Genomic DNA, 11,374 nt, shown 5'->3' on the forward strand with positions numbered 1-11,374 from the left:
TCTCTCTGGACTCTTAAAAAGCCTTTTTCAAAACAACAGAGTGAAAGTACCTCGAGTGTAGTAAGACATGGGGCCACACACAGCGTTTCCCCCTCTTTCTCAAACGCCTCTGCTCTGGCAGCTGGTCACATCTGTGGTCAACACAGACAGACAGGCAGAACAGAACAGCCATACGGGCCTGTGTAGAAGCACTCACGGGCTGCTGTTGCCTGGCAACCTTCAAACTCTCCACTAGGTGATTTGGGTGTCTGTCTGCTTGGCGGACGGCTCGGGTTAAGCTGCTGAGTTTGCTAAGAAAGACCTGTGTGTGTGTGTGTGTGTGTGTGTGTGTGTGTGTGTGTGTGTGTGTGTGTGTGTGTGTGTGTGTGGAAGTCTGTGGCTAGCTAGTAGGGGTGCACCGATCGATCGGCAAGCAATCTGTATCGGCCAATTTTGACCTCAAATATGCGATCGGCGATCGGACATTTTTATATATATATATATGTATATATATTTTTTTAATACAAAAAAGCCCTATCACTAATCAGGCTTTCCAACCATATAAAATACAATGCCAATTGGTATTATTGCCAGCCGTTTTTTTTTTTACTGTAGGTAGGTTCTGCCAGAGGGTTTTTTTGAGGATTCTGGCTCATCTTTCAAGACCCGAGGATTCTTTTCTGCTAAGATTTTGTGAACACACAATATCTCAAAAGAACTAATAGAATGTGTGCTTTCTCTGTCTAAAAGAGTTAGTTTGTAGAGTTAGTAGTTATGTAAGCATTAGCAGTTGAATACAGCATGGTTTCAGCGTCTGAAAAATTATTTTGAGATAAACGGCTTTTTGTGAAATTCGATAGAACAGTCACTTTAACCATTCATTTTTGGCATCAGTAAGACGTCAGACATCTATACAATAGTTTTGAACAGTAATTTCCTCCATAACAGCAGGAAACACCCCTCTCATTCAAACTCCTCCCTCCGTGTGTGTTCTTCTTGGCTGCAGCGGGCGTGTCACAAGCTCGTTTCTGTTGCTCCTGTAACCTCGCGTCACCAGGCTCACTGCTTCTGCTGCTGCTGTGCCTGTCTGCCTGTCTGCCTGGCGGCCGCTGTGCAAGTCTGGATCGGCTCGCTCGTTTCTTGTGGTTTGTGTTGAGAGCTTTGATGAAGCTTTTGCGATTCTGGTCTTATTTATGCTGCGTGTTTCAAAGTGTGTTCCACCCGTAATCTATTATGCAAATTTGCAATCCCGCACCGCCAGCAATCAGCGCGAAAACGAAAGCGTTTTCGCCATCCATTTTCATGAGAATGGCTTCCTCACACATGCTTTTTGCTTGCCTTCCTCTAGTCTGGGAGAGCACTATCGCCACTTAGTGGGTCGGTGGAATGGGTTGTACATGTTCGGTGGCTTCAATAATTATATAAGAGATGTAAAAGGGTTAGATGCACATCCCACGGTCAAAAAAAAAAATAAATTTTTTTGACGTAAAAACACGTCATTGGCAGTCAACCGTTGGATTTAGTTTGACGTAAAAACACGTCATTGGCAGTGAACGTGTTAAAGGGGAGAGATAATCGACCTAAAATAACGTTTCCAAACTTTCTTTGAGGAGTTTATATATCGGTGATCGGTGATCGGTCGATGATCGGTTGGTGATCGGTTGGGCAGATATTTCCCATAGGCGATCGGCAATCGGTGATCGGTGGCAAAAAACGTGATCGGTGCACCCCTACTAGCTAGTTTAGCTCCTGTTCATGCTGCTGTTCAGTATTGAATAGCACTGTGTCTAAGCAGGTACAACATTTTCTAAATATGTATATCCCGCTGCTCAGCAGTTATCCCACTCGGCCTACGGCCTCGTGGGATAACAGCTGATCAGCGGGATATATTTGCCACAACACACTGGCTCTCATGCTATATTGCTTAAATATATATATTTTTTTTTTAATCGTTTTATTATATGTTTGTATTCTCTGTGTTCAGGACCCCAGGAAGATTAGAGGTGCAGTCATGTCCTTCTAATGGGGACCCTTTAATAAACTAAACTAAACTAAACTACCCGGGCAGTCACCCAGGAAAAGACTTGTTTTGGATTCAAGGCTCATGCAGAGAGCGGCCATCTTTAATTCATACTGATGCTGCTTTAAAGGTTGAACTTTGAAATTGAAGAGTGTCCTTGTTGTGTTCTGGAGTCGAGAGATCCGAGGGACATACCACACTGTGTGTGTGTGTGTGTGTGTGTGTGTGTGTGTGTGTGTGTGTGTGTGTGTGTGTGCGTGTGCGCGATACCGCGTTTCATTATGTCACTTTATGGGATGGGATAGGCAAGGGCATGACATCATACTTGCGGCGAGTGATTGAATTATGATCCAATTCTATTTACTCCACAGGGGGCAGCAGAGGGTGGGGCAGCAGGGGGTGCAATGGGACATTAGAAATGTATAATTGAGTGGACTGTCAGGAGAGGAGAGGTACAAACTGCTGCTCCTCCTTTTGCCCACAACACACCACAACACACAACACAACACAACACAACACAACACAACACAACACACCACAACACAACACAACACAACACAACACAACACACACAACACACACAACACAACACAACACACACAACACACACAACACAACACAACACAACGCACCGCACCGCACCGTAACACAACACAACACAACACAACACAACACACCACACCACACCACACCACACCACACCACACAACACAACACACGTGATGACTCACACAGAGATGCAGATGATATTGTAGCTGCAGGTCTTCTCTCAGACTAAAGGAACAGTACATTTGTCTCTGTGACGTCTCATTGGGTCGTGGCTCCATTAACTGTAGAACTCTCAGAGGGAAGATGTCTTCATGCTACGTTAGGAATATGGCCTCATGGATTTCACATTAAACCACTTTTCTCTCTCGCTTTTTTTTTGGGCGAATCGTTAAGAGCTCGACTAACCGCTCGTTCAAAACTTCAAAATGCACACGAGCTGCAAAACAGTCTAGAGCCAATGTGACGGCGACACGCCTGGGAGGTGGGCCCGACCCGGGGTAGCCTACAGGATGTAGACCCGGGGTAGCCTACAGGATGTGGACCCGGGGTAGCCTACAGGATGTGGACCCAGGGTAGACTACAGGATGTAGACCCAGGGTAGACTACAGGATGTAGACCTGGGGTAGCCTACAGGATGTGGACCCGGGGTAGACTACAGGATGTGGGACCCGGGGTAGCCTACAGGATGTAGACCCAGGGTAGACTACAGGATGTAGACCTGGGGTAGCCTACAGGATGTGGACCCGGGGTAGCCTACAGGATGTAGACCCAGGGTAGACTACAGGATGTAGACCTGGGGTAGCCTACAGGATGTGGACCCGGGGTAGACTACAGGATGTGGACCCGGGGTAGACTACAGGATGTGGGACCCGGGGTAGCCTACAGGATGTAGACCCGGGGTAGACTACAGGATATAGACCCAGGGTAGACTACAGGATGTGGACCTGGGGTAGCCTACAGGATGTGGACCCGGGGTAGACTACAGGATGTGGGACCCGGGGTAGCCTACAGGATGTAGACCCGGGGTAGACTACAGGATATAGACCCGGGGTAGACTACAGGATGTAGACCTGGGGTAGACTACAGGATATAGACGAGGGGGAAGACTACAGGATGTAGACCCGGGGTAGCCTACAGGATGTAGACCCGGGGTAGACTACAGGATGTAGACCTGGGGTAGCCTACAGGATGTAGACCCGGGGTAGACTACAGGATGTAGACCCGGGGTAGCCTACAGGATATAAACCCGGGGTAGTGTACAGGATGTAGACCCGGGGTAGACTACAGGATGTGGACCTGGGGTAGCCTACAGGATGTGGACCCGGGGTAGACTACAGGATGTGGGACCCGGGGTAGCCTACAGGATGTAGACCCGGGGTAGACTACAGGATGTGGACCTGGGGTAGCCTACAGGATGTGGACCCGGGGTAGACTACAGGATGTGGGACCCGGGGTAGCCTACAGGATGTAGACCCGGGGTAGACTACAGGATATAGACCCGGGGTAGACTACAGGATGTAGACCTGGGGTAGCCTACAGGATGTAGACCCGGGGTAGACTACAGGATGTGGACCTGGGGTAGCCTACAGGATGTGGACCCGGGGTAGACTACAGGATGTGGGACCCGGGGTAGCCTACAGGATGTAGACCCGGGGTAGACTACAGGATATAGACCCGGGGTAGACTACAGGATGTAGACCTGGGGTAGCCTACAGGATGTAGACCCGGGGTAGACTACAGGATGTAGACCCGGGGTAGCCTACAGGATATAAACCCGGGGTAGACTACAGGATGTAGACCCGGGGTAGACTACAGGATGTAGACCCGGGGTAGCCTACAGGATATAAACCCGGGGTAGACTACAGGATGTAGACCCGGGGTAGACTACAGGATGTAGACCTGGGGTAGACTACAGGATGTAGACCTGGGGTAGTGTACAGGATGTAGACCTGGGGTAGTGTACAGGATGTAGACCCAGGGTAGTCTACAGGATGTAGACCCAAGGTAGCCTACAGGATGTCAGACCCGGGGTAGCCTACAGGATGTAGACCTGGGGTAGTGTACAGGATGTAGACCCGGGGTAGCCTACAGGATGTAGACCTGGGGTAGTGTACAGGATGTAGACCCGGGGTAGTCTACAGGATGTAGACCCGGGGTAGTCTACAGGATGTAGACCCGGGGTAGACTACAGGATGTAGACCCGGGGTAGCCTACAGGATGTAGACCCGGGGTAGTCTACAGGATGTAGACCCGGGGTAGACTACAGGATGTAGACCCGGGGTAGTCTACAGGATGTAGACCCGGGGTAGCCTACAGGATGTAGACCCGGGGTAGTCTACAGGATGTAGACCCGGGGTAGCCTACAGGATGTAGACCCGGGGTAGTGTACAGGATGTAGACCCGGGGTAGCCTACAGGATGTAGACCCGGGGTAGCCTACAGAATGTAGACCCGGGGTAGCCTACAGGATGTAGACCCGGGGTAGTGTACAGGATGTAGACCCGGGGTAGCCTACAGGATGTAGACCCGGGGTAGCCTACAGGATGTAGACCCGGGGTAGCCTACAGGATGTAGACCCGGGGTAGTGTACAGGATGTAGACCCGGGGTAGCCTACAGGATGTAGACCCGGGGTAGACTACAGGATGTAGACCCGGGGTAGTGTACAGGATGTAGACCCGGGGTAGCCTACAGGATGTAGACCCGGGGTAGACTACAGGATGTAGACCTGGGGTAGACTACAGGATGTAGACCCGGGGTAGCCTACAGGATGTAGACCTGGGGTAGACTACAGGATGTAGACCCGGGGTAGCCTACAGGATGTAGACCCGGGGTAGCCTACAGGATGTAGACCTGGGGTAGCCTACAGGATGTAGACCCGGGGTAGCCTACAGGATGTAGACCCGGGGTAGCCTACAGGATGTAGACCCGGGGTAGCCTACAGGATGTAGACCCGGGGTAGCCTACAGGATGTAGACCTGGGGTAGTGTACAGGATGTAGACCCAGGGTAGCCTACAGGATGTAGACCCGGGGTAGCCTACAGGATGTAGACCTGGGGTAGCCTACAGGATGTAGACCCGGGGTAGCCTACAGGATGTAGACCCGGGGTAGACTACAGGATGTAGACCTGGGGTAGCCTACAGGATGTAGACCCGGGGTAGCCTACAGGATGTAGACCCGGGGTAGCCTACAGGATGTAGACCCGGGGTAGCCTACAGGATGTAGACCCGGGGTAGCCTACAGGATGTAGACCCGGGGTAGCCTACAGGATGTAGACCTGGGGTAGCCTACAGGATGTAGACCCGGGGTAGCCTACAGGATGTAGACCCGGGGTAGCCTACAGGATGTAGACCAGGGGTAGCCTACAGGATGTAGACCTGGGGTAGCCTACAGGATGTAGACCAGGGGTAGCCTACAGGATGTAGACCAGGGGTAGCCTACAGGATGTAGACCAGGGGTAGCCTACAGGATGTAGACCTGGGGTAGCCTACAGGATGTAGACCCGGGGTAGCCTACAGGATGTAGACCCGGGGTAGCCTACAGGATGTAGACCAGGGGTAGCCTACAGGATGTAGACCCGGGGTAGCCTACAGGATGTAGACCTGGGGTAGCCTACAGGATGTAGACCCGGGGTAGCCGGGGTAGTGTACAGGATGTAGACCCGGGGTAGCCTACAGGATGTAGACCCGGGGTAGTGTACAGGATGTAGACCTGGGGTAGCCTACAGGATGTAGACCCGGGGTAGCCTACAGGATGTAGACCCGGGGTAGCCTACAGGATGTAGACCCGGGGTAGCCTACAGGATGTAGACCTGGGGTAGCCTACAGGATGTAGACCCGGGGTAGCCTACAGGATGTAGACCTGGGGTAGCCTACAGGATGTAGACCCGGGGTAGCCTACAGGATGTAGACCTGGGGTAGTGTACAGGATGTAGACCCGGGGTAGCCTACAGGATGTAGACCCGGGGTAGCCTACAGGATGTAGACCTGGGGTAGCCTACAGGATGTAGACCTGGGGTAGTGTACAGGATGTAGACCCAGGGTAGCCTACAGGATGTAGACCCGGGGTAGTGTACAGGATGTAGACCCGGGGTAGTGTACAGGATGTAGACCTGGGGTAGCCTACAGGATGTAGACCCGGGGTAGCCTACAGGATGTAGACCCGGGGTAGCCTACAGGATGTAGACCCGGGGTAGCCTACAGGATGTAGACCTGGGGTAGTGTACAGGATGTAGACCCAGGGTAGCCTACAGGATGTAGACCTGGGGTAGTGTACAGGATGTAGACCCAGGGTAGCCTACAGGATGTAGACCCGGGGTAGCCTACAGGATGTAGACCTGGGGTAGCCTACAGGATGTAGACCCGGGGTAGCCTACAGGATGTAGACCTGGGGTAGTGTACAGGATGTAGACCCAGGGTAGCCTACAGGATGTAGACCTGGGGTAGTGTACAGGATGTAGACCCGGGGTAGTGTACAGGATGTAGACCTGGGGTAGCCTACAGGATGTAGACCCGGGGTAGCCTACAGGATGTAGACCTGGGGTAGCCTACAGGATGTAGACCCGGGGTAGCCTACAGGATGTAGACCTGGGGTAGTGTACAGGATGTAGACCTGGGGTAGTGTACAGGATGTAGACCCGGGGTAGCCTACAGGATGTAGACCTGGGGTAGCCTACAGGATGTAGACCCGGGGTAGCCTACAGGATGTAGACCTGGGGTAGTGTACAGGATGTAGACCCATGGTAGCCTACAGGATGTAGACCCAGGGTAGCCTACAGGATGTAGACCCAGGGTAGCCTACAGGATGTAGACCCAGGGTAGCCTACAGGATGTAGACCCAGGGTAGACTACAGGATGTAGACCCGGGGTAACCTACAGGATGTAGACCCAGGGTAGCCTACAGGATGTAGACCCAGGGTAGCCTACAGGATGTAGACCCAGGGTAGCCTACAGGATGTAGACCCGGGGTAGCCTACAGGATGTAGACCCGGGGTAACCTACAGGATGTAGACCCGGGGTAACCTACAGGATGTAGACCCAGGGTAGCCTACAGGATGTAGACCCGGGGTAGCCTACAGGATGTAGACCCGGGGTAACCTACAGGATGTAGACCCGGGGTAGCCTACAGGATGTAGACCCAGGGTAGCCTACAGGATGTAGACCCGGGGTAGCCTACAGGATGTAGACCCGGGGTAACCTACAGGATGTAGACCCGGGGTAGCCTACAGGATGTAGACCCGGGGTAACCTACAGGATGTAGACCCGGGGTAGCCTACAGGATGTAGACCCGGGGTAGACTACAGGATGTAGACCCGGGGTAGTCTACAGGATGTAGACCCAGGGTAGCCTACAGTATATCTTTGGCTCCTCTCTATCCATGGGCGTCACATGAGGAGGCCTGCAGGGCCGGCCATGTGCAAACGGTAATCATGTGGTGTCAATCATGTGCCTTAAGCTCCACTCAGGAACCAATCAGCCCCGGGCGGCTTACCGGCCCATCAACACGGCTGCAGGTGGACAGCAGCACGCTCCGGCTGACTGGCAGCTTATTCTGGCTGTCAGGGGGAGAATTGAGCAGAAATCAAACACTACCTCCTCCCTGCACAGAGGGCAGCAGAGATCACGTGGCTCTTTCCCTCAGACCTCTCTCACTAACGTCACTGAAGAAGAGGTGACGACGGTCTGTGACGGATCTCTTTTGAAGACGATTGCGTTCGGGACACCTGTTTCATTGATTGAAGAGATGGAATTATCGCCCATGGGCATGCCTGGTGTGAAGGGAGATGATGGCAGCCAGGCTAAATAAAACGTTGACGGCCAGCTGATGCTGATGATGAGGATGATGATGATCTCAGCCTGGTTTGCAGCCTGATGGTTAGTATGATGAAGAGCCTCAGTAGGGTTACTCAGTGAGTTACGTTCAGGTGGGTATTTTGGAAAGAGTGATGGTGTGGGATCCACTCCAACATGCCTCTCCACCATCTGCTCAATAAAATGCCGTCTTTGAACATGGCCGCTCGCTCGCTCGCTCGCTCAGATGGACCGCGCCGCGCGGGTTCAGGGAGGAAATGATGCTTTGATGGCCGCGAATTTACACTGCAATTAGCAGGCCAATTAAAGGGCCATTTTCCCGGGTGTGCCGGTAATGGCACTAAATAATAAGTGTTGTGCAGCTGAAGGAGGAGGTGCCGGCCGGGCCGCGCTGGCATCCAGCTGAAGGAGGAGGTGCCGGCCGGGCCGCGCTGGCATCCAGCTGAACTCGGACCATTGTCTCCTCGCACGTCGTCGTCGTCGCCGGGCAGATCCAGCCCCCGTGTGTGTTGACGCGCTTCATCAATATTGAACTGCCCTCTTACACAGCTGTAAGCAGGCGGGCAGAGAGGCACACCGAGTGTCTGTTAACAAACCCCCCTTTTTTTGAAATTACTCACATTGTAATTTAGCACTGATGATGCAGTTTGTAATTAACCGAGCAACCAAGGATCAACAAAAACCGCCACAGCACAAAAACATTAGTGCGTCGCATCCACAGAGACAAAGTCACATGTACCACATGTGCATGTTTTTTTTTTATCTTAATCTTAATTAATTAATTAATTAATATATTTTTTCTTTTCAGCACATTCTTCCTCCGATACATGTCACGCTATTCCCCCCAGTTCCTCTCCCCCCCCAAACAGGCGTCCCCCCCCCCCGACCAACCAGAGGAGGCACTAGTGCTTCGACAAGGACCCATACCCTTAATCCGACTTCCCACCCGCACACATGGGCAATTGTGCCTGGATGGACGCACGACCAAGCCAGAGGTACCACGGGGGCTCGAACCTGCGACTCAGAGGCAGGGAATCTACCTCTGGACTACCCGGACCCCCACCCTTGCATGTTTGAGGGTTGTTATGTCCACCCTCTTGAGCATGGCAGGACTACTTCTGTCATTTCAACAAGCGTGAATTTTATATATATATATATATATACGGTATATATATATATATGTGTGTATGTATATTTAATTTTTTTATTTTTTTATTTTTTTGTCTTCGTTTAACTACATAAACTTCATTAGCGTCGTGTGCACAGAGGTCCATGATGGCGCTAGCAGGATGCAGTTGTGATTGGACACAGCTGGGTCCAGGCAGGCCATCAGTCACATGGGCACAACATGGCCGACCAGTGATGACGAGTGATGCTGCTCTGACTCCTCTGGCCCGTAAATGTAGGAGATTCATCACTGTGACATACGAGGTGTTGGCACATGCATCATATCCAGGTAGGACACGGGTCTCACTGTCGGGGATCGAACCTACATTGTCTTATGGTCATATGTGTCGTCATGTGTTCCTTTGCGTGTTCTGTCAAAAGTCTGCAAAAATGTATAAATGATATGTTATGTTAACGATCAGAGTGTGGTTTTAAAATCCTTCAATTGCTCTTTTCCTTTTCTCATTGCCACACCAAAGACGAGAGTGGGGGAAAAAGTTGTCGTACCGCAGTTCAAGTCAACAGAAATCTATTCCAGGATTGACCCTCCTCCTGTAGGTATTAAGAAAACAGAATGTAGAGAAGACCAAACTGGATCATGTAAAATACACACTGGAACAAAAGCCATCCGCTTTCCTGCTGCCCAGACATTTCCACAACATCTCACATTTTGGTCTCATTTCCAGCCGAAGCCACATGCGAGGTTCTGCGGTTCTCCCACATCCTGCAGAGAACACAGAGCCGGCTCTACCTGACACTTCCTGTGACCGCAGAACCTTGTAACAAGATGTCTGCCTCGCACAAGAAACAACACACACAAAGGAATGGAAGAAGAGGAAGAAAAAAGAAGTGAGAGTGAGGGTGAGGGTTGTGTGCAGCACAGCTCAGGGCTTGCTTGGCTGCTCATATCCCTATAGGGAGGAAATCCTGGTGTGTGTGTGTGTGTGTGTGTGTGTGTGTGTGTGTGTGCGTGCTCTCTCACTCTCTCTATCTCCCTCTCACACACACACACACACACACAGATACACATACATTCTACATAATCTTATACAATTGAGTATGTGGACTCTGTTGTTTTAAGTTCTGTGTTCGGCCACAGCTCTGCCGTTTTACGTGCGATTGGGCTGAAACGTTCAGGTTGTGTAAAGGGTGCGGGTGACCTGACGGAGCCGGATTTTTTAAATTAGGCTAATTAGCTAATGATGTGTGATGTCATCAGGGATGATGTCATCAACGATGATGTCAAAAGTGATGCGCACCAATAGGGCAGGAGAGGCCGAGCTACGGGCGAGGCCGAGCTACGGGCGAGGCCACGCAGCGGCTGAGCCTAGTACTGTACAACTACAGAAACAACACAGTGTAGGACTAGTTCTCCGTGCCCCGGCCAGGTCTCTCAGAAGCAGCAATGCCAGAGCATGGGATGGCCTGAGAGAGAGAGAGAGAGATGCTACACATAGATTATTATGCCTATAGGGTCAGAGGAGGCTGATGAGTGGTTACTGCTGCAGCATCACTGTGTTTGTTGGTGTGTTTTTGTAGTTTGGTTCTGTTGTAACTGGCCACGGGCCTGACGCTTCAGAGACCTATAGGCTCTAGATGTACTGTGAGTACAGACAACAGATACAAAAAGATGAAAGAGTCCAAAAGTAAACTAGTGGCGTACCATAGAAAGATAAAAGAACACAACAAACACTCCTCCAACTTGCAGATGCACATTGTGAGTGAAGCCATACATGTGTGTTTTTCTCCTTCCTGACTCTCCTCTGCCTCGAGCGGGCGAGAAGCATAGATCACAATCCTCACCATCCACAGAAGGATGAGAATCACACAGACTGAAGCTTTGCACACACC

Source organism: Poromitra crassiceps (genome assembly GCF_964638095.1).
Source record: "Poromitra crassiceps genome assembly, chromosome: 20".
In the NCBI taxonomy this organism is placed as follows: domain Eukaryota; kingdom Metazoa; phylum Chordata; class Actinopteri; order Beryciformes; family Melamphaidae; genus Poromitra; species Poromitra crassiceps.